The 23,648-nt window shown below is 43.4% G+C and overlaps 1 long non-coding RNA gene across 1 annotated transcript; it reads left to right on the forward strand.

Annotated features, from left to right (window-relative positions):
• The first annotated feature begins 228 nt into the window (after nucleotides 1-228).
• LOC143514751 (uncharacterized) lies at nucleotides 229-2,605 on the forward strand. Its single transcript, XR_013130946.1, has 3 exons — nucleotides 229-399; nucleotides 2,086-2,170; nucleotides 2,553-2,605. It is a non-coding gene; the product is annotated as an uncharacterized LOC143514751 (long non-coding RNA).
• The last annotated feature ends 21,043 nt before the right edge of the window (nucleotides 2,606-23,648 follow it).

Consider the following 23,648-nt stretch of genomic DNA (forward strand, 5'->3'; position numbering starts at 1 on the left):
TCAACTGAAGCAGGGAGCGCGCGAAGACTAGATAGAATAGACAATAGAACCGGAACCTCTAAGTTATTATGGACACAGGGTATTGTAGTTCTTATATACATATGCAAATAAAATGGGAACAATAACTTATTAACTAACTATACATATATTCATTTTGACAGAATTCACACAGGTGTTTATCCTACTTTCATTTTAACTCAGTACTCATTCAAACAGTACTGTCACGTCCAGCCCCTCCCTCCTCCCTGGTCCCGCCTAGCTCCCCGCTCCCATTCGTTCCTCCCTCTGTCTGTCACGCCCCCTCGTTAGTGCCCACACACCTGAGTCTCGTTTCACCGTCTTGTCTCTGTGTATAAAGAACCCTGAGTGTTTCATTCCCTTGTCGGTCATTCCCTGTACGTAAGTTCCTCATTGTTCCTCAGTTGTACCTTGCTTTCTGTTCATGCCTTTGCCCTTGTACCCTCTCTGTTTTGTTTCTAGTCTTTGTGTGTTGGTTTGGTTCCCCCCCCGTGTTTCATGCTTGTGTTTACTTCGTGCTTGTTACTCGTCTTAGGTAATCTCTTGTAGTTTATATTTCCTTGTCTGTTTAGTTCATAGTCTACGCTATTGTTGTCCCAGCATCATTGCTCCCCTCATTGTGTACCTCCCCCCACATATGTTTCGTAGTTCTCGGTCCATTGTGGTTTTTGCGTTTACGTTTCTCTGTAGTTTAGCTTACCCGTGTCGTTGGTGTTTTCTCCCTGTCGTTAGCCTAGCTCCCTCTGCCTTCTGTGGTTAGTCGTGTTTGTCTCTCTTTTCATTAAAACCCTTTAAATTCTGCAAGTGCGTCATGCCTGCCCGTCATAAACGTTACAAGTACTCAGTCAATACTTGTTAAAAGACCATTCTGAGGATGTAAGTGAATGATCTACTATTGTCACATATTCATCAGTATAATGTTGATTTTTACAGTATAATGTTGACCTAAACATCGAGCTGGACCTTCTTTTTGAGCCTGTGTGTTTGATGTTAATACTGGTATTGAAATGGGCAGTGTCACTTCTGACACTAACATTATGATAATGGTCTACCACCAAAATAATATGATGATGAATGGCGTAGAGGGGGCTGACAAATTGTGCATGATAACAAATGTGTCACAGTTTGTAACTGTAAAGCTATAGTATAACTTAGAAATGACAATCACCATTATCCTGGCTAAACTGTTGGTACGTGAAGGAGACTAAATCAAAATTCAAACAGACTGCCTTAACACCAACATTACAAATGAAAACACTGTACAGAATGTGTCTGAAATGAAAGCTGATGCATACCTCATTTTGGGAATGCCATGAGATTGTGGAAAGAATATCACTACAGTTGTCATCACATACTTCGCCAAACTGGATCTCCGGGTCTTCAAATGATGTGTAGATAGCCAGGGTTACTGGCGAGCTAGTTAAAAACTGCAAAGATATATCGGGAAAAAGGAAAAAGAAAAACACTAGAATAAGCCACTTAAGTCTCAAAATGAAATAAAACTAAGCTCAGTTAGCAAACTATTGATTTCGTAGCCCTATTTTCACGTGGTATTTTTGGACTTTATCTACGTTTTATCCTGATAACAGCATGTTATTCCATTACTTACTGTCACAGAGGAACTGTTTAAACACAGAATACTATATGTCCAAAAATAGTCAGACAGGCCTTCTAATTAGTGAATTCTGCTACTTTAAGGTGCATACATGGCTGACACAGGCATGTAATTGAGTATCATTATGCAGCATTTACCTCATTCTGCTCTTCATGTTGTGATTCATGTATTTCATGATCTGAAGAAAAGCTTTCATGACCATCAAGCTTTTCATTTTCATGAACACAAGTCTCCGTCCCTGGTTTTGGTTTCCTTTTGAATGGACAGGCCTTTTTGAAAAATACATCAGTTATATGCATTTTGCAGTATCAAACCAGTTTTTAAAAGTATGTACTACAACAACATCTCATTACTTTCCACACAAGATCCTAAGATAATTTGTGCCCCAATTTTGTACCTGAAGTTAAGGAAAAAGGACCATCTGCATACCTTTCTCTTCTTTTTCTTTGTAGACTCATCAGGCTGAAAGTCAGAATCTGTATCTGAAGAAATGACAAGGGATGGCCCCTCCTCGGTATCTACTTATTTTGAACAAAGGTATAGGCGCACCATCCGTAGTTTGCTTTCTTCGTATATCTGACACAATGTGGTTTCTGGTGGTATGGTACTTTGACTAAAATCACGAATTTCAAAAACAAATTTATCTGTCCTTTGGATGAGATGCCTTTGGGGAAAAACAAATCTTTGCCAACACAAAGTAATTCTTCAACCAAAGTTTTTTTCTGACAGCTTAGGTGTCTTGTTCCTCCACCGTTTTTTGTCCGTACCTGCCGATACTGTCCACCCTGGAAATGCAACCACCCCATTTCCAGGCGCCTGCTGTCCTTAAATGCATACTTGTTGCCAAGGGCAGATGATCTATCTGATAAATGCTGGTCACACCCCTTTCTGCCTTAAGCTTTGCTTTTAATCTTTGCAGAACTGAAGACTTTGCACTTGATTCTCCCTGAGTTGAACTGCAAGCAGCCATTTTTTGACGACAAAAAGCTCTCACTGCAATACGATCTCCATATCTGGGGAAGTATTCTCCAAGCTCTTTATCCATCATGACAGAGATCACATTCATGTCAATCTGCAATGAAAACAAATATTTCATTTAAAAAAGACTTTAAAAAACATTGTTCTAAAGGTTCAAGTTTTAAGGAGATGTTTCTGTGCCAGATCTTAAAGCTATCATAACAGTGAAATAATATGAAATGATACTTAATCAGGCATCCCAAGTTGCAAAAGTTGATTTCAGGGGGGGATGGCGAGTGAAAGTTGTTGAGCGGGGGGGGGGGGGTATAAGTAAGTTGTTGAGCGGAGAACAGGCCAATCAAAACCCCCTCTCTCTCCTTCCCACTCGCGATTAGATAAAAAGTCTGTCGCCTGTGTGCGCGTTTGTGTGGGTCACTCGTTCTGAATTCCGGGAGATTATATGTGACTCGCGGGTATCAGGGAGACACTACCGAAATGCGGGAGACTCCCGCAGCTTCCGGGAGACTTGGGATGTCTGCTTAATAAATAACACAAGGAAAAGTGTCCTTCTTTACTAGTTCTGATGTTGCATGTTTTCTTTACTGCAAAACACTATTCTCTCGAACCGCAATCCACAAGAACTACACTGGATTTCACTAAACTTATTTCTTTCAGTGTGGCAAAAGTAAACGGAAAGTTCATCTAACTTTAGCTATTAGCCCAGAGCTAACGTTGGCTAGCGTCGGCTAGCGTCAGCTCGCTAGCTAACTCTAGCCATCTATGATGAGAAATGCACATAACAGGAGGTTTCTTTTTGCAGCAAAAAACTGTTGGGCACTAATATTTAGGCTACTTTCACCAAGCCTAACGTAACATTATCGCAACCCTTCTAGCTGGCTAAGGTAGCTAGTTAGCTAGCTAGCTAACATCTAGCAAGGCCAACCTACATTTATATTTTTGAAAATAATAAATTGGTAACATATTAAGGTTTTTATAGCTATCTAAACAAATAAGCTTACCTTGTCATCTTTAAGTTGCTCAATTTGTTGTTGTGCCACCTGTCGGGACTCTAAAAAGTCATAAATGTCTTCTTCCATGATGGAATGATGGAAGATTCTGAGCACAGCCTGTGCACAGAGTAGAAGTATGTGAAGGTGCTCACCACATAGTATATGGTGCTCACCTGATAGTAGGGCTATCTGGTGCTCACCACATAGTATCTGGTGCTCACCTGATAGTGCCTGGTGGTCACCACATAGTATCTGGTGCTCACCACTTTTTTACCTGAAAAAAAAAATTACACCATGTCCCTTCAGGGGCTCCGTAAGAGGGAGAAAAATAATAATAAATCAGGAAAAAATAATTAGAAATAATTAAAGGCAGATGCTATTTGCACCCGGGTATATGCAGCAGTATGTGTTATTTGCACCCGGGTGTACATAGCAGTGTGTGCTATTTGCACCCGGGTATATGCAGCAGTGTGTGCTATTTGCACCCGGGTGTACATAGCAGTGTGTGCTATTTGCACCCGGGTATATGCAGCAATGTGTGCTATTTGCACCCAGGTGTACATAGCAGTGTGTGCTATTTGCACCCGGGTATATGCAGCAGTGTGTGCTATTTGCACCCAACATTTTGATTTATCAAAGATTAGTACTATTCTTTTGTGTTCCATTTTACTTACAAATTATTTTACAAGAAGTGAAGATACTTTTATTTGGGGTTATGGGGTAGACCTGTTTGAATTTTGTTTTTCACTTGAGTCTTTTTCTTTACCATGCTTAGAATTTAAATAGCAATTTAATTATCCTAAGTCGCTTACCGCTAATGGCAGTAATCACATGGTAAATACTACATATAATATACACTGCCAGTGATAAATAATGTTAAAACAAAATGTAACACAAGTTAATATCTGTCTGTAGCACCCTGATATGTACACCACATTGTATGTGTCACGTTACGGTCCCCGACCCCTCCCTTTGGGCCTGTGTTTACGTCGTCTGCGTCAGTGGATCTCCGTGGGTGCGGTTGCGTCCTGTGATAATTCGTTTTACCTGTGGCTCGTCTCGTCATCATGTGGGGTTTATGTAGTTTGTCTATTTAATGTGCGTTCGCGCAGTGTCTTGTGCTCGTCGTTGTTTGAGTCTACGTGTCTCTATATGAGTGTTAAACGTGCACTGTCTGCGCTATATGTGTAAAGACAAATAAAGTAACGTCTGTAGCGAACAGGATTCTGTGTCTCGTCCTTCACCCAGTCGCCAGCATTACAGTATGATGTATACAAATATTCTTCCTGCCAGTACATTATCAGCCTCTTTAATTTTATTTAATTTCACAGAATGCAGAAGACAGATTTGACTTTTTAATTCATTTTTTCTGGATGGTTTGTACATTTTTTTAAAGAAATAAATTGGGGTTTTTATTATTTACATCATGTTTAAATAAATTTTAATTTTGTGCATTGGATGGTAGCCCTCTTCACTCCATAATCTCAGTGCTCTCTGGAATTCCTCACAACTGTCGAAGGAGTATCCTTCACAAATGTTCTTTAGCTTTTCTTCCTTCTTGGGAGAAAACACAAATATTAGCTTATATAAAATAGTCATTACATTATAAGTCTGGCATATTGACTCTGTCATGCAAAAACCTTAATTCAAAAGGACTGTACATCTTTTGTTATACACATTCATGTCCTTTGTGTGTACTGAAACAACACAAAAATAGAGAACAAAAAGACAAAATTATATAATTTTACACAAAACTCAAAAAATAGACTGGACAAAATTGTTTTTGTAAGATAGCAATGCGACTGTCACGTAGGGCTACACCCCCCTCTCTGTCACTTGTTCCTGTCCTTGTGTCTGTGTTGTTCCCTGCGTGTCTGTCTCCATGGTTTCCCCTCGTCTGACACGCCCGTGTCATCAGTGTCTTCACCTGTGTGTCTAGTTTAGTTCTGTGTGTGTCTAGTTCTGTGTATTTATAGTCCCAGTGTTTCACTTATCGGTTATTGGTTGTTTTGTTCTATTTGGTTAGTTTGTGCTCTTGTTATTCATGCTCTTTGGTCGTGTTGTGCTCTTGTTATTCGTGCTCTTTGGTCGTGTTGTGCTCTTGTTATTCATGCTCTTTGTTCAGTGTTCTACGCTTTCTGGTCTGTGAGTTCTACTCATTTCGTTGCTCAGTCGTCTGTTTTCTGTAGCCTGATTTTCTAGTTTGTATGCGTTTACCCCGTGTTTGGTTTAAAGTGTTCGTTCGGTGTCTTAGTTTAATTCTTAGTATCGTCATGCCTGTTTATTTGTCAAACCTGGATGGCTCGCCCGTTATGACCCCTGCCTGTTTGAACGACTTTGATCATGATCATTCCTCTTAATAAATCTCGCTCTCCTCAGCGTTTGTGTCCGCCTCCAAGCTCTGTAGCGCCAGTTAGTGTTGCCACCTGTCCCGGTTTTCACGTCGCTGTCCCGGTTTGTCCCGGTTTTCCTTCTTTTTAATATTCGGTCCCGGCAAAAAATAAAAATTATTTAATGTCCCGGTTTTCACTAGGTTAGTTCAAACGACTATTTAGACTGTTTCTGCACACTTGAAATCTGTCTTTTTTTTCTCGCTGTGTCCATGTGTACACCCCCCACCCGGTAACACTTTACGTTCGCCACTATTATGCTCCTATTAGCTCAAAAATATATCAGTGTTCGTTGGATAATAATTCTCACACTATTTCTTAAATATATATCTTAAAATGTAAAGTTAAATTGAGTGATGGACCTTTATACATAACTATTAACCAAATTCTGCTTACCGTTTCCTACTGTCTCCGTTTCGGTTCCTTTGAATTTGCGCCTTTTCGCTCCCGCGCATTCATTGGTAGACATGCGCAGATGGGTTCGCTTTTTTTTTTTATTAAGGGGTGAAAATAGCCTCGCTGTGTGGCAAATGCTACTTGTACCCGGGTGCAAATAGACACTCCGATAATTAAATCACACTATGACTAGGTGGAAGGGAGAAAATACTGAGAGAAGAAGTGAGTTTTAAGCAGAGTTTTGAAGGAGGAAAAGGATGAACAGAGGCGAAGATGTTGTGGGAGGGCATTCCAGTTTTGGGGCCATTACGCAGAATGAGCGCCCACCAGCAGTAACAAGCTTGTATTGCGGAACCACCAGAAGACTGCAGCCCTAAGTGTTCGGTTTGGGATATAGGGGTGCAGAAGTTGCGCTAAATAATCTAGAGCCAGACCATTAAGGGATTTATATGTTAGGAGCAGGATTTTAAACTGTATACGCAGAGGGATGGGTAGCCAGTGAAGCTGATGAAGAATAGGCGTGATATGAGCCGATTTTTTTAGTGTGTGTAAGGATTCGAGCAGCTGAATTCTGAACATATTGAAGAGACTGTATGGATTTCTTAGGGAGCCCAAGAAAAAATGCATTGCAGTAATCTAAACGAGATGAGACGAAGGCATGGACCAGGATTTCAGCATCTTTATCTGACAGCACAGGACGCAAGCGAGCAATGTTCCGCAGGTGGAAAATGAACTTCTTCATTCACTTATGTAAGAAGGATTCTAACATTAAATTAAGTTTTTATTAATTTTTAAGGAAGGGAATGGTGATGAGCTGTGAGACACAAAAAATAAAAGTCTACAGGAAGAAACCTTATTATTGTGAAGTTTATTATATCTACACAACACTACAGGTTGTGTTCCAAGGCTGTATTCTAACACCCACTAACAGTGTAACCTTGAAGCAGGCTTAGATTAATTCTTATTGTTTTTTGATGAAATCGATCAGCCTCAATTGTAAAAAAAGACTTTACTGAAGTGCTTTGCTGAAGATGAACTAAACTGAGTACTTTGGTGAGTCGGTCTATTTGGAATATATATATATGTAACCGGTGGATGTCTGTCGTGCTACCACAATCACCAAACAGTCTGCGTTGTGTTTCGTAGTCTTTAATTCTGGCAAAAGAACAATCCAACCTTTAGTGCTAGATAGGTGCTCCTACCTCTTCTCTGCTCTCCTCATACAATGCAGAATTAAAATGAGCCCACAGACAGAGGGGATAAGCAGGACTAAACTACATGCAACTATAACAATAAATGGTTATTTTTTGTTTTAACATGGACCTTGATTCTCCATTAACGAACTGGACAGACACATACAACAGCAATATGACCGCTATACTCTGCTACCTTAGCATAGCCCGCACATTACAGATATGTACATGTCTACATACAAAATCATGCATACCTGGCAAAAGAACAATCCAACCTTTAGTGCTGGATAGGTGCTACTGCCTCTTCTCTGCTCTCCTCGTAAAAAAAAGAATTAAAGTAATAACTCACTCCGCTGGTTTAGCGGACAGACACTGCGTAATGCTAGCTATCTGTATAGAACTATAACTAAACTTAAATTAGTCACTGAGAAAATAATAAGTAACAAAACAGCTAATAAAGAATTCAAGAATTTATTCAAGGGCCCAGTGATGTGGCTGTGTTAACTAAACTGAAATGATTATAATGGATTTGGTATGGAGTAATTTACAATACCTACCTCCTCATACAATGCAGAATTACAATGGAGGAGGTAAAGTGAGGGGAGGAGACTTTAAAGCAGAGCGAAAGGGCGGGGCTTCCCAAGATAATTGGCCAGCACATATAAAGGTTGAATTAAAAGGAGAATTTTGTGTGATTATAACTTTATTAAAATGTTACATATATATTATATATTAGGGGTGGGACGCAATTTTAAAAATTTATCGAATTAATTATATGCTTTGTAATTAATTAATCGCATTTTAATATTTTACATGAGAAATATTAATTTAAGTTTGAATGATGAATGAATCAATGAACGTAATCATAAACCTCAACATCTTGTTTATTTTTCCACCAGTCTACTACACAGACCAATAGATGAGTGCAGAAAACAGAGCAAACAGTTTTCAGAACACTGGAAATTCTGACCAAAAATTAGTTTTGCTCAAGATATTGGAAGAATAAGAAAAACTGAAGTAAATCAGATGATTTTAAATATCATTTTAGATGGTAGACTTTCTTTAATTTCCCAGGCCTCTGCCACAGGCATCTCCATAGTGCCTAGAAGTGGTCTCAAAGCAAATGACTGGATCTTCCATTCATCATCTATAATATGAGCTGTCACACCAAGATAATTCCTGTTGCTAACAGAGGTTCAGTGATCCCCAGTCAGAGCCACATTGTAATGCAGCTCGTGCTGCGGAGCGAGAGGACGGACACAAATGCTGAGAAGAGCGAGATTTATTCAAGGGAATACCATACTCATCGTCAGATAACCAGTCTGGGTTCATAACGGGAGGGCAGTCCGAAAAACAGGGGTACACAGGCATGACAAAACAGGGAACACCAACAAGGCAGGGAGACACAGAGAACACGTGAAACAGGTGATCGGAAATAAGGCTGGAACACACCACGATAAACCAAACAACCAAAATAACCGACGAGGGACAAGGGACACTCAGGGACTATATAGCTATACACAGAACTTTAAACAGGGAACAGGTGATGGCAATGACACGGGGGCGTGGTAACAAACGAGGAATCATGGAGAAAAACGAGCAGGGCAGGATAAACAGGCAAGGAACACAGACACGAGGGAACCCGGAGTGACAGCTAAGGGAGGGGGCGAGGCCACACGTGACACACATTTGTGGCGCTCTTCACAATAACCTGTGTAGGGGTTTCACCTACTAATCCTTTAAAGTAGATATAATTTGTTTTACCTTAATAATTAATCAGTCTCATTAATTTAGAATCAGTCTCATATTCTAATTATACCACAACCACAAGTTTAGTTATCAACTAAAGGTAATTAATGGTTTGGTATCTGAAGGATTTAACTATGAATTCTTTGGAGGTTTTGGCATCAACCACTTTTGAATGACATCAACACAGACAATTTGGTGAAAATAAATGACACATTTATTTAAAACCAACTATTCTGAAACAAACAGCATCAACAAGGATCGGCATATTTACAGTGCAGACTGGGTATCTAGTGTGTGTGTGTGTGTGTGTGTGTGTGTGTGTGTGTGTGTGTGTAAAAAGAGGAGGAGAATAAATGTTGCGCACGTGAGGAGGCGGGAGTTGTAGTCTCAGTTCTCCTATAGAGAACAAAGCAACTAAAATGGCGCCGACTTTAAACAGTAGAGCAGCGCGGCTGTGTGTTAATGAGCTCAGCTGGTTTATTCCAACATGGTCAGAACAAAGAGTAATGACGCTGGCTTAATAACTAAAAATGTATGTGGTGTGTCTGAGAATGGGGAAGACTACAAGTTGTCCATTAATCAGATAAATAAAAGATGGTGGCATACACAGCAAAGAGAACTTTGTATATATAAATCTTGATGAAGACTATCTAAACAAAGTTGAACACAAAACACTGAGAAGGTTTTAGTTAAACTTAGATAAGTCTACAGTTCAAGGAAACTATGCCCTTTGATAAACTATGCCCAGCCAGACTCTCACATGTTGAGGATTTTGGGTAGTGTCGTCGTCCTCCCTGAATTAGGAGGGAATTTCCACCACAGGCTCCTCGTTGATAAAAGTGACGTCGTCCAGGTGTGCTGGGAATCGTCCTTCTGGATATGAAGTCCAGGAATGAGAGTCTCGTTCACAGTTTAACACCAGGGAATTGATCGCCTTTGTTTCAGTCCGTGTGGCCGCGTCATCAAGCTTGATGGAAGCAAATCGGCGAATCTGTTGTTGTGGTAACGTTGATCAGTTGCTGGTAGATTACACCGTAACTCGGGCTCGTTAATTAACTAATACGACTTTCAGCTGTTTGCTGTTAGTCGTACCAAAGTTCGCGTGCTCTCAAACAAAACCGGAGAGAGAGAAATGGCGGAGCCTCTGTTTAACAGGTCTAACCTCTGTGTCAGTCAAACCTGAGAGAGAGAGAATGAATGGCTGAACAGGGTATTTAACACCTTGACTGTAGACACACCCATACTTCCGTCAAAGCAAGCTTGTTCAATGTGTTGCCAGTGGTACTACCACCTGCTGGTTTAGCATGGTACCTACACCTGCTTTACTTCCCTTTCCTCGTCATACAGCTGCTGGATTTTCTTCGACATTGTCTTTCTGGACGGCAGTTCGTAACTTGCATCAACTGACGCAATTTGCAGCGCTTCTTGTAAAGCCTGGATTATACTTTCACGACTGACCGTAGCGCGCAACTCCATCCACCTCGCGCGAACCTCCGCGAACGGCGGAAACGTTCATACTTGCCGCATCTTACTTAAGCCTTCGACCACAAAGAGCGGTCCACAGTCCACAGCAATCCATCTCGCCAGTGAATTGGTCAATTTGTCTGACGTGGACTATGACATTTTGTTTCTTAATTTGAACCCCAAAATGTGGTCGAGTGTTGACTGGCGACACTGTTTGCTCGTACTAGGAATACATTTAGCAGCTAAGTTATCATCACTGATCTGTGCGTTAGCCCCAATATGTTTTGCGTTGAGGTGGTAACGAAGGGTGGAAGTGCTCCTGTGATAAGCGAACTCGTTCCTACATAAAGTGCAAATAATAATCTGGAAGTTTCTTATATTTAAATTTCCCATCCTCCCGTGTAGCCTCTTCAGTCATCTCCATCATGCTCATCTTATTGTGCGTCCATATAATCTGTCTGCCTGGAACTCGTGCACTGCATTAAAATGTGTTAATTTTTTTAGTTTGTTAGTTTTCCTGTAATTAATTAATCGAAATTAACGCCCCACAAAGTCCCACATATATAGCAGTGTGAGTTGTAAAGCAACCTAATTTCTTGTAAACATCGAATCACACAATCACCGAACTGTCTTGTGAATGTGGGGATGATGTGGCTAGTTTTTTTATGTAATCACTATACGATCACAATTTTCAGTTATTCGGGTTTTATTTTCTTGTCAACTTTATTAACTTCTTTTGTATGAATGTCTGTAGCTTTGATGCTATTTATCATACAAATTAACTCAGTTGCATGGATGTTCTGCTGTAGGCAATAAAATCAGAGAAAGAAGCTGACCAATGTAACGCTCGCGGCAGGGCGAAGGACGAGGCACGAGTCCCACGGTCTCACGAACGTCACTTTTTTTATTACAAAAATAGCGCTGACAGCACCCATAGAACACGTATACATAAAGATGTGTTAGACTCAAACAAAGACGAGCACGGGACACTGCGCGAACGCACATTAAATAGACAAACCACATAAGTCCCAAGTGATGACGAGACGAGCCACAGGTAAGACGGATGAACACATTCAGACGCAACCGCACCCACGGAGATCCACTGACGCAGACGACTAGACGTAAACAACGTAAACACACGCCCAAAAGGGAGGGGTCAGGGGCCGTAACGTAACAGACCCCCCCCCCCCCCCCCCCCCCCCCCCCCCACCAAGGGCACTACCCGTCCCGAGGTGCCAACAGGACTAAGTGCCCCGAACCCACACCGATGGGCGGATCCGGAGCACTCAGTCCTACGTCTGGGAGATGACTGCTCTCAGTGTAGAGTCCGCAACGAACAGCTTAGAACACTCTCCCTGGGAAGACAGGGGAAAACATGTTAACGGACAGAGGAATGAAAGGGAAAAGGGGATTTGGGAGAAAGACAGGGATGGACACAAACACAGGCACAGACACACACACAAATGGAGCCAGGCTTCGCGCCTGTAGGAGGGCTGTCAGGAGGGGGAACCCTCCCGGAGCTGCAGGTGCTCCTCCTCCTGCCCTTGCCGCGAACCCTCCTCTGGGTGCGGCGTGGCTGGCGGACGCGCTGGGTGCAGCGCGGCTGGCGGACGTGCTGGATGCAGTGCGACTGGCAGACACCCTTGCAGCCCTATCAACGGGCATGCAACCAGTCTCTCTGGCAGGCCCAGAAGGGCACGCCGCAGGATGGCCCTGTCGACGTTCATTCTCCCCTCTTTGAGGACCCCACTACAGAACTTCACCTCCCTCTGGTGATCGCTCCCCTGATCTGGCCTCTAGAACGGTGCTCTCTTCCTCCATCACCTCTTCTTCACCGCCTGAAAGCCAGATCATTGGCTCCACTGAGGTGGGCAGACTCAAGTCCTCCTCCTCCATGCACGGCTCGCTGTTCTCGTCCTCCGTGTACAACTCACCGTCCGAATACTCAGACGGAGGAGTCTTCTTCCTCGCCCTCACCATAATACTTGGTGGGGACCAAGTACTCGGATGGAGGAGGGCTTTCCTCTTCTTCCTCGCCCTCACCGTAGTACTCGGCAGGGGCCGAGTAGGCGGCTGGAGGAGGGCTTTCCTCTTCTTCCTCACCCTCGCCGTAGTACTCAGTGGGGGCCGAGTACATGGACACAGGGGGGCTTTCCTCTTCCTCCTAACCCTCGCCGTAGTACTTGGTGGGGGCCGAGTACATGGACGGAGGGGAGCTCTCCTCCTCTTCGGAGTCTTCCTCTGACTCCTCACCCTCGAACTCGCTCTCGGGGGTCTTTTCTGCGGAGCAGAGCTCTAGGGAGCCTACCCGCAGAGGCGAGAGGTCTCTGGTAGGAGAGCGGTGTAGTTCGCGGAAGTAGTCCACCATCGCAGCCACTTTGGTTTCCCGAGCCTGAAGCAGCACGTGCGCGCACAATGGGTCCTGCTGCATCTCGTCGAGGGTCGCTGGGGCTTCGCGGTCCTGTGCAGGGGAAGAGGCATGGTGGTGCCTGCTGGGCCTCTTCCCCTTCTTGGCACGGTTGGTATAGCCTGGCATCTTGGTCGGCTCGTCTTTCTGTAATGCTCGCAGCAGGGCGAAGGACGAGGCATGACGAGACGACCACAGGTAAGACGAATGAACATATTCAGACGCAACCACACCCACGGAGATCCACTGACACAGACGACTAGACGCAGACAACGTAAACACACACCCAAAAGGGGTCAGGGGCCGTAACGTGACAACCAGAGCCTTCCGAGTCTTTGAGTATAAGCTGCACAAGACACACATCGCACAAGACACCTATATATATATATATATATATATATATATATATATATATATATATATATATATATAACTATATAACTATATATATATATATAACTATATAATATATAATTATATAACTATATAATATATAATTATATATTTTTAATATAAAAATATATAATTTTTATATCGCCCGAAAAGAGTGTCAAATTAACGAACGCCGTTAACGCCGTTAACGGCGTTCGTTAATTTGACACTCTTTTCGGGCGATATAAAAATTATCGCCGTTAATCTATTCTTAAAGTTGGGTTGGGAACTGGGTCAAAATGGGTAAGCAAACTATGATGACTTTCAACTTAATAGTTTAGCTCGGCTGTATTCCTAACCAAATTGCACAGTAGGGGCGAGAACGAGTTTTCAAACCTGTGAATTACAAATCGTACATGTGTTTACATGGATGCAGCCACAAAGTCGCCAGGTTTGCTTCATGGAAAATTCATTTTTAGGAACGTAGTGTTACTGGAGCGGAGCTCGGAGTGGTCGTTTTCTGCATGGTCCTAGCGCTAGATGCGTCGCTATTTAAATATTTCTTTTTAACCGTTAAAACTGCAGAGGACCAAAACCGGCTTTTGAAAAAAAATTTTTTTTAAATAATCTATGCCCTAATTTTTTTTATCTAGATTAATCTCACTGAAATCTTGAAATTAATCTAGATTAATCTATATTAAAATGGCTCATATGCGTGCTACCCAAGTAATGACTAAAAGTCAGTTTTTGAGACAGGGTTTCTTAATACAGAGGGTGCATTATTTGGCCACAAGCCCAGGCACCGTGTTTGGAGAAAAGTCAACACTGCATATAAAGAACCTCCTCCCAACAGTGAAGCATGGTTGTGGAAATGTGAAGGTCTGGGCCTGCTTTTCTGCCTCTGGATCTGGACAACTCTATATTATCCATCAATTCCCAAGTCTACCAATTAATTCTTGAATTCTTCTCCTGCCATAACCAAATAACACTAACTGAAAACACTGATACATTGAGCAGGGAAAACATGCACATCAAAGCAAAACAGTGACATAGACGCACGAAAGCACGAGATGCAGACACGATTACCTGCAAAAATAAAACATACAAAGATACAAGTAATGACCAACAATAGGGAAGCACAAACACAGGGTCTAAATGCATAGTTAAACAAGGAACTACACTAGACATTGTAACGCTGGGGTGGTTACGTGGTCAGGGGGCGGACGCACTGGCGCTGGAGAGCGGGACTCAAAACTACTGGCAGTAGCCATACTGGCTAACTGCATAGAGTTTGCTCGGAGCACTCTACTCTTGCGTGGCATTCTACACAATACTAACTACTCAGAAGAGCACAACACAGAACCATGTGGAATCAAAAACAACTATATTTACAAGGTGTAGATAACGACGAACATATCAAAACATAATAACAAGAGGCAATACAGATATACTGAAGCTAAACACGAAACATAAACAGAACAGACAAAAACGAAGACCATAAGAACACGTAGGCTACGATACTAAACACAAACTCTCAGGACCACGCACAGCTAGAACATAACATAAGGACAACGTGACTAAACTGACACTAACCACAACACCAGGCAAACTTAAACACAACGACTGGAAACTCAACGAAACTGAAACACGCCTTACACACGTAACTTGAACGACGTACACACAACAAACTTTAACAAGGAGAATGACAAGACTAGAGGGATACATACAAACAGAAGTACAGGCAAGACTTATCCATAAGCATACGAACATAAGCAAAACATACCACTTCGACACGGAAGCACACGCAAAACCTAAACTACCCATAAACATACAAACAGAAGTACTCGCAAGAGTCAGAATGAAACATAAACCACGGCAATACAAACTCGGACTTAAACATAACATTGACCCACAACGAAATACCCGAAACACAAGGAATAAATACAAACCCTAACGAACATTCAAACAAGCGACAGCTGACATCAATGAAACAAAACGAGAGGCGGAACTAAACAGAGGACCAGGGGATGAGGAGCCGGGCTACACAGACAGGGAGGGGGCGGAGCCAGGCGTGACAGACATAGGTGAAACTAATTAGGTAAGGCAGAGACTTAAACAAGGTGTGTGAACAGACCATAAACGTGCATGGAAATGAAAATCAAAACGACACAAGAAGCCATGGGAGCCACAACGCCAAGGAGGGGGTTGATCGTTAAACGGTAGGTACATGCCAGATGTCCATCCAGCCTCTCTCAAATGGCAGAGTTCTGCAAGGAGAAGTGGGCAAAAATCCCAAAAAGCAGATGTGAGACACACTTTTGTGATTGTTCCCATACCAAATCATTATCTGCTCAAGGTAATTTCTCAGGCAGGAATGCAGTCTTGATAATATTGTTTTATCTATTTCAGACTATACTTCAGAGCATAATTGAAGAGATACATATCACTTATTTGTTTCTTGCTGATCACAGAACAGCACCAAAAATATGCTTTGCTATTTCACATGCAAGGCTGTTGGAGTCTGTGATTGGTTAATGGAATGACCACTGGTTCATTACATCAGTTACAGTGTCATGCTATGGTGATTGATGTGGTGAATGTGTGATGGAACAGTGATTCTGTGTTCTATAAAGGTAGATTTGACAAACAGCACTAACATGACAGAAACTAGCAGTTAATGGTTCAGTAAAGAGTTGACTAATAAGATAATTATAAACTGAAATTAAGAGGTTTGAACTATATGCTTTTTGCATATGTGTACTTTTACCCCCAGCATTGCCAGCTACTCCTTCAGTGTTTGTGATCAGCCCCTGGGTAGATATTTACTACCTTAGCCGTTCTGAAGATGACTGCACACTTGATGTGTTACAGTTTTACCTATTGTACTCACAAGAAAGGTGAACATGATTAAGAATGCTTGGACTTTTGTACATGAACAAAAGCTGTAGAATTCATCCTTAACCCAAGGACACAAACCCAAGACCCTCTAGATGTAAATGTACTAACCACCAAGCCACAATGCTGCCCAAATTTAAATAGCATATTAATGCTTTGCAACAAATATTACATTTTTCATTAAAGTGCAGAAATGCTTAGCAATGGACAATAAAGTATAATGTAAATAATGCATTTGGTTAATGAAAGTACTTTCTCTCACAATCTCATTCACATATGTGATAAGATGTAGCAAGGTCCATAATGAATAGCTAGTAGATGGTTATTACGACTTTACCAATCACCATCATTGCAAAATTCTAACTTGTGAACCTAAAACGTAATTGTTTCAGCAATGAAGACTAAACTAACTCTACACCTGGTTGAGGCACATGGTTGAACTTTGTCATAATCAACAGCAGCATATACTTCTGTTTGTTGTGGTCAAGAAACAGATGGTTTTAGACAATGGTATGATAAATGCATATATTTGAGTTTATCCCTTTATGCATGTATAGGGTAAAAGCAGAGCCGGCCCTGACCAATGTGGTGCCCTAGGCGAGATTTTGGTTGGTGCCCCCTGCATCATTAATCATCGGGTTGATTGTATCACTATTAAAGAAACAAATAAAAAGCAAATGACTTAAATATTACCATATAACAAGCAATAAATATAAAGGTGTTGCACAAAAAATATTTTAAAACAATTTTACATAACCTTTTAATATTTAAAAGAACAACTTTTAAATATTAATAATAAAAAAATAATAAATAAAAAACAACAACTACCACCAGTGCAAATCAGGGCAATTTGCCTACTGCAACATTATTATTTCAAAAGTGCATCTGCAATGAACAGAGGAGCATATGTGTGTTTTAATATATATTTATTTTAAAACTTGCTGAGCTAAGCTAATCATAGCACCTACTAGGATTGGGCAGTATGATGATAGTATTGTAAAATTGTGGCAGTATATTAACCACGTGATGTGACGCAACGTGCCAAATACCAAAAAAAATGGGGCATTTAAGACATTTTCCGCACCCATTAACACGATCTGTGGGCGGGGTCAGCAGTTGGAGCTCACTGATTGGTTATCGAGTGGCGGTTTTCACTAAGATCATACAGAGGGGGAAAAGCCACAATGACGATTGAGTGTTAGTTGTGAGTCAAGCGAGCTGGTTTCAAAGAAAAACACAAAATTTTGGATTTGTTTAAAATAAAAATGAGAGACCATTGGAGCACGCCCCCACGATTCTAATTCGATAATATGATTGGTTGATAAAACCGCAAGGCTATGCGACAGATAAACAGAAGGTCCTGGGGGAGGTACTTTCTGTTTTACCTAGAAACAACGGTGTGAATTATTCTTATTGGTTTATTTTTTTTCCAGCACAAGCACGAAAAGTGGATTTGAAAGCTGATTTATAGGAAAAATACAAATTATTGGTGAAGCGTTATTAACATATATTACATCGAATAGATAAAGCATCCTTTTTAAGATCAATCAACCTTCAGAGAAGGCGTTGAAGACCCTGAAGGTTCGCCAATGGTATAGTGTTAATTCACCACATATTACCATTATATTACCTGTTTTTTTGCTGCATTCTTCCTCCACTTTTCTCCTTTTTCTACCCTGGGCACCAGAGGATTTCTGCCTTTTTGACGTCTTTACGGGGAGATGTCACTCACTCTGTGGTGTTTTTTTCCCCCACAGAGAAACAGCGCGCAGGTGAGGGTGGGTTGGCGCGTGGGTGAGGTGTTGTGTGTTGTTATTATAATAATTATTAATTTGACTAATATTATTAAGCAATGAAATTATGATTTTGTGGACTTTGCTTGTTTTCACATTTATTAATTGTTCATTTGTAAAAAAACAAAAACGCATGCACGCGAGCTCCCCCCTGGACAGACAGAGCCCCTAGCATTTGCCTATGTCGCCTAATGGAAGGGCCGGCCCTGGGTAAAAGGCATCTGGTAAATGCAGTGTACTGCTTTAATCTGCTGTCACCCCAATCATCCCCAACACATTATGTCACCCACAACCTGATGGAGGCACGACACACACATCACCCACAAGCCCTGTTTGTCATCTCTGGGGATTTTATTCATGCCAAACTCTCCTGCATTCTGTCTATATTCAATCAGCATGACAGTTGCCCCACCAGGATAAATAGGACCCTGGACTTGCTATACAGCAGTGTCAGTGTGATGTATACCTCTAGTGTACTTCCACCATCAGGAAACTCAGACCATGATCTGGTACACCTGAGGGCTCTATACAAGTCTCTTGTACTGAGGAAACCCATGGTGACCATGTTGGTCAGCTTTGGACATCTTGAAATATTGCTTTGAGAAAAAAACAAAACCAAAACTTTGACACTCTTTGTGAACCCCATCCGATAACATTGATAGTCTGACAGTGTAACAGACTATATCTACCTTTTGTTTGGACAATGAGGCGCTATATAAGTCTTTTGTCTTGATAACAACAAACTTTGGGTCACCAAGGACCTGAAGGCCCTACTAAACAAGACGATGAAGAACTCCAGGGCTGATGATAGTGATGGTGTAAGGAGTCTTCAGAGCCTGAAGGTGAGAATTAGAGATGGTAAGGATGACTACAGGAGGCAATGGAGTGTAGTCTTTAGAGCACATGTGTCAAAGTCAAGGCCCGCGGGCCGGATCTGGGCCGGAATTGATTATCTATGGCCCCCTGGATGATATTTAATTACTATTAGAACCGGCCTGCAGGCCACAGCCGCCCGCTGGTGTTTTGCACGCACAAACACTACATTCCCCACAATGCAACGGTAGCCCAGCGCCACTGCAGCGTGCACAAGCGGCGAGGGTCAGCACGGCGAAAATGACGTAATCGCAGTGGCTCCGCCCGTGCGCAAGGGCCTCGCGCGCTGTCAATTTGCGAGGTCGTGCACCTCTCGAATTTTGTAACTTTGCGCGCGCCGCGCCTCAGCGCAATGAACAAAGTCATATTTACAGGGTTCATACACCTTTACAAGGTGGAATTCAAGCACTTGTACGTCTCTTTCAAGGTCCATTTCAATATCTCCCAGCATGTTAAACTTAATTAAGTTAGATATTTATACATATATTCGAAATGATTCGAAATAATTCGCTTTTTATTCACATTATTTAACCCTCTATAGCAGGCATGTCAAAGTCAAATACACCGAGGGTCAAAAAACCAAATTTGCTACAAGCCGAGGGCCGGACTGGTTCAATATTTATTAAAACATATTAAAATGATTGCACATAGCCTGTTGAACCAAGACCTAACACAGTGTTTATTATTTAATACTTAAATGAATAAAGCAATACTTTCTTATGGATCTGTCAGTAATTTCAAGTGAAAACATTTTTCAACAAGCAAACAGATAAAAACAAACTTCCTTCAAAGAAAACATGTCATGTACATTAAATGAATAAAGTAATAAAGGTTTGAAAAGTGCTGGAATTTAGTCTAAAGTACTTGAAAATGCTTGAAATTGTAACTACTTCTTTTCACAACAAATAGCTATCTGACTGATGTGACGGTGGGGTCGCGGCGAAGAACGAGACACACAATCCTTCACAGATACGTCACTTTACTTAATCACGGGTATTGCGCAATAGCGCACGAAGAACAGCGATACACACACACACAGCAACGTGTAGACTTTAGACATTGACGAGCACAGGACACTGCGCGAGCGCACATTAAATAGACAAACCACAGTAGCCCCACGTGATCACGAGACGATTCACAGGTGAGACTTATTAATCACACAACAAAACCCTACCCACGTATATACACTGACGCAGACAAAGCACGTGGACTACGTTGACACACGCCCAAAAGGGAGGGGCCGGGGTCCTCAACGTGACAGACGCCCCCTCCAAGGGCACTACCCGTCCCGGGGTGCCAACAGGACCGAGTGCCCCGAACCCACGACGATGGGCGGATCCGACGCGCTCAGTCCTGCGTCTGGGAGGTGACCGCCCTTGGGGAAGCGTCCGCCACGGACCGCCTAGAACACCCTCCCTGGGAAGACGGGGGTAAAGACGTTAGACAAACACAACGGAACAGACACGAATACACACACAGGTACATTCACGCACAGAGGAACAAGAGGGAAGAAGGGGTTTGGTACACATATGGGCAAACTCACGAACACTGGGACAGACACACATGACAGTGGCGCCAGGCTGCGCGCCAGGAGGAGGGCGGTTAGGGGAGCGAGACCGGGAGCCACAGGTGCTGCAGGCGCTGCGGTGGGCGGTGCTCCTCCTGCCCTTGCTGCGAATCCTCCACCGGGCGCAGCGCGTTTGGCCGACGCGCCAGGTGCAGGGTGGCTGGCGGACTTGCCAGGAGCAGCGTGGCGGGCTGTCACGCCTGGTGCATCGCGACGGGCGGACTGGCCGAACGGGCCGTGTGGGTGGTCCCCTTCGGTCTCCATTTCCTCTTCATCCTCTTTTCCCCGGCTCCACTCCATGGACTGCTCCGGGCTGCCACCCCGGGAGCAGTCCATAGCACTGTCGCTGGAGCGAGTGGAAGAGGGTGTCCGCTTCCCTCTCACGGTCTCCGCAGACCTCTCTGAGGGGGGAGGGCTCTCTTCTTCCTCCGTGGTATAGGAGCCCTCGTCTTCCTCACCCTTCTCAGCGGTGCGAGAGGGGCACACGGGCGGAGGGAGGTAATCCTCTTCCTCCGATTCCTCCTCCGACTCCGCCTCCTCCCTACCGTAGTCCCGGGTGGAGGCGGAGTCCTCCGACGGAGGGTACGCCTCTTCCTCCTCCCCTCCACCGTAGTCCACGGTGGAGGCGGAGTCCTCCGACGGAGGGTACGCCTCTTCCTCCTCCCCTCCACCGTAGTCCACGGTGGAGGCGGAGTCCTCAGACGGAGGGTACGCCTCTTGCTCCTCCCCTCCACCGTAGTCCACGGTGGAGGCGGAGTCCTCCGACTGGGGGTACGCCTCTTCCTCCTCCCCCTCGCTTGGCGTATCCTCCTCCCCAAACTCGCTCTCTGGAGTGCTCTCCGTAGAGCAAAGCACGAACGCACCCATCCTCAGAGGCGAGGGTTCGCGGGAAGGAGAGGGGTGTCGCTCTTGCCATATCCGCCGTGCCTGCTCAAGGAAGTTGTCCGCTATCTCAGGGACGGAGGATTCCCGAGCCATGCGCAGCATATAGGCGCAAAGCGGGTCCTGCTCCATGAGCTCAGGGTTGGCGTTGGCTTGGCAGCGCTGGCCAGGAGAAGGGGCGCGATGGCGCCGCTTGCTGGCTCGATTGCCCCTCTTCGGTCGGGTGGCGTAGCCCGGCATTCTTGGGGGTGTCTCAGGTGGCTCGTCAATCTGTGACGGTGGGGTCGCGGCGAAGAACGAGACACACAATCCTTCACAGATACGTCACTTTACTTAATCACGGGTATTGCGCAATAGCGCACGAAGAACAGCGATACACACACACACAGCAACGTGTAGACTTTAGACATTGACGAGCACAGGACACTGCGCGAGCGCACATTAAATAGACAAACCACAGTAGCCCCACGTGATCACGAGACGATTCACAGGTGAGACTTATTAATCACACAACAAAACCCTACCCACGTATATACACTGACGCAGACAAAGCACGTGGACTACGTTGACACACGCCCAAAAGGGAGGGGCCGGGGTCCTCAACGTGACAACTGAACAGTTCTCTTGTATTACGTTTTGTAATTCCAGGACGAAACATGAGAGAACGTGAAGACGTTAAGATTGGGCGTTTTGAAAATAAACAACCATTAAGGTGAAAGATGGAAAAAAGGTGTCATTCTATAAACTGCTCTACAGTCAGCAGGTTGAATGTATGAAGGCAAATGAGCTGAACACAGTCTTGTTTGATACTGGGCCATTCACAAACTTTGTGTTTTCCTTATCCCCAAATGGTGATTTCATACCTGTACCCCCATTCAGACAGCCAGGGCTGGACTGGTAATCTGGCGTACCGGGCATTTGCCCGGTGGGCCGACAGTCCTCAGGGGCCAATTTTTTTCCTTCCCTTTTTTTCTAAGAGACCGCCCCATTGGCCCATCTTCAATATAGACAGTGGACTGAACCAATCAGGATATAGGACGAAAGCGGCCCCACCCTTTCTCTGCGTGGTCCGCTGTAACTCCCGCTACGTTCAGTGTTGAGCATGTTGCTAAAGGAGAGGCAGCATGGAGCAACAGAAGCGGCAGAAAGGGGGTGCGGAGAAGTTACGTGCGTAGAAATTGAAGAGTCTGAATGTAGATGCTACAAAATGTGTAAAAATCACAGACATGTTCGCGGCTATAGCCTCCACGTCCTCTGTAGGTGAAGACAGCAGCAGCAGACAGGGAGAGGAGCAGCCAGAGATACAGGCTTGTGAAAGAGAAACCGAGGGACAAACTTAGCGGGAACGTGTAGTACGTAAGCAGGTAGTAATGTTAGGATAACACAGGGACTTTATCACATGAGAATGCTGAGCAATGGTGATTGTTTAGTACATCGGCGCAGATGGAAATTCTGAAGTGAGGGGGACCAAGCTGTACAATATATACGTTTATGCTTGTAGATGCTAGATTTCGGATGGGGTCGATATAAATCTGTAGGGGACATGTCCCCCCCGTCCCCAGTGCCATCTGCGCCCCTGGTTTAGTATCAATATTAATTGATATTTGCATACTTCCCAAAACCTGGCAGCCACGCACCCTTATTCTGATAAAATAGCAAATGATCAAGACTGAGAAGTGTTGGATGAGCAGCAAGTGTCCATTTTAGGTTATCATAGCATTTTAGATATTTAGGTTAAAGGTGTGTTGAAAGGCTGCATAGCAGTTTGAATTTGTAGCCTCTATGCTGTGGTTCAACATGTTTTAAAAAGCACTCAAACAAGTAAAATTACAGATTTTAAAACTTATAAATGATAAATAACAGCATTGCAATTTAAGCATGACTACAGTAAGTGTAAAAAAATATAAAAGTATTATTAGCAAAAGATATGCCCACACTGAATAAGAGTAAAACGGTGTGAAATGCTTTAAAGACATGTTTGCATTGCATGAATTCATAAAACAGCTGTTTTTATCCAGATATAAATACGTTATAGCTGTTTTAAGGAGGGAGCACCTTTAACCTGAA

Source organism: Brachyhypopomus gauderio, chromosome 5, assembly GCF_052324685.1.
Source record: "Brachyhypopomus gauderio isolate BG-103 chromosome 5, BGAUD_0.2, whole genome shotgun sequence".
Lineage (NCBI taxonomy): Eukaryota > Metazoa > Chordata > Actinopteri > Gymnotiformes > Hypopomidae > Brachyhypopomus > Brachyhypopomus gauderio.